The following is a 1,579-nucleotide window of genomic DNA, read 5'->3' as shown; positions in this document are numbered from 1 at the left end:
GCACGCACCTCCATCAGCTGAACCAGCACTAGGGGTTTACACTATCAAATCATGTTATGCTAATGTTTTTATGCCCACTGCACTCTTCCTTCCTAGGTCACACAGATGTTCTGGTTTTTACAGAAGCACGCATTAAAAAAAAAAAAATCATGCTAGCATAAAATAATCAAGTTTTACACAAACATGGATTAATTTAAACAAACTGCATTCTATAGTTTAAAAAAATGCAAAACAGGAGCACTGTCACCAGAGGCATACAGTAACTAAGTACTTAAGTACACTTTTTGAGTATTTGTATTTTACTTGAATATTATTTTTTCTAGAAACTTATGACTTTAAATTCACTACATTTGAAACTTTTCACTTTTTCACTTACTTTTCACTCCACTACATTTCTATCAAGGTCCTTGATGTAGAACGTTGTTACTATGTAGCAGCTTTGAAAGTCAATGGGTATTTTTTCTTCTTCTCCAAAATGTGTCTTGTAGGGTTACATAAAGTGATTTTCCAGCATTTTTTTGAACACTGACCAGTTGCAAATGTGATATTTATTTACAACAACTCAATAATAAGAAGTTCATATTGTGGTATATATTAGACACAATATTGTCTGATTTTGCTAAATTGTGTAAACAAAAATATTACCTATAAAGCCACAGAAGAACTGTTTTGCGTCTACTAACAAAGCACAATGGGTGTTTGACTTGAAGACATCAAAGTACCATGAGAGCGATTAGACAGCATTTTTTAATGTTTGTTTTGATGTCAAATAAATTTGCTGTTTTGCTTTTTTGTTAAAGCATTGTTGCTGTTGTAAAGTTACACAGCTAGAGTTGTGTAGCTGGGTTTTAAAGCAGGTTTGATTTTCTTTTCTTTTTTTCTTATCGGTCTGTATTTACAGCAATTTCACTGTCCACTCTGTTCAAATGTGGATGAATGGCTACTCATAGATGTGTGCACACACTGCCAGAGCTGTGTGAGATCACTACCATGCTGCTTTTGTGGGGCTGCGTAGGGGTGTTCATTTTTTTGTGTGTTGTCAGGTTTTTAACACTCTAAAAGCTCTTTATTCCTAAGATACTACAAGCTAGTCTGTGTATCCAGTAAGCATAATGTATTGTAAGTTGCTTCAGAGGTACTGAAAGTATTACATACAACAATAAAACAGTGCATTGACGTAAAAAAAATGAAATTTACTTTAGGTACTTAAGTACTTTTAAAAGCAAGTACTTCTGTGCTTTTACTTAAGTAAAAGTCTGTCTTTACAACTTTCACTTGTAATTGAGTAATATTTGACCAGCAGTATCTGTACTTTCACTCAAGTAATGGAGATGTGTACTTTGTCCACCTCTGACTGTCACTCATTATCTGAGACTTTTGTAACTTAAAAGACAAACATACAGGGGCAAAGTGGATTCCATATACTGAGCATTTTGAAATTCATGTATCTAATGAATGTACAACACCTAAAACAAATTATACCATCAATGTATATTCAATTTAATATCTGTCAAATATGTAGTTAGTTATGGTATAGGCCATTGTTGTTGTTTTTGTTTGTTTGTTTGTTTGTTTGTTT

This window comes from Sinocyclocheilus rhinocerous, unplaced genomic scaffold, assembly GCF_001515625.1.
Source record: "Sinocyclocheilus rhinocerous isolate Xijiao unplaced genomic scaffold, SAMN03320098_v1.1 scaffold2279, whole genome shotgun sequence".
Classification (NCBI taxonomy): Eukaryota; Metazoa; Chordata; class Actinopteri; order Cypriniformes; family Cyprinidae; genus Sinocyclocheilus; species Sinocyclocheilus rhinocerous.
This window is presented reverse-complemented; position numbering follows the sequence as displayed.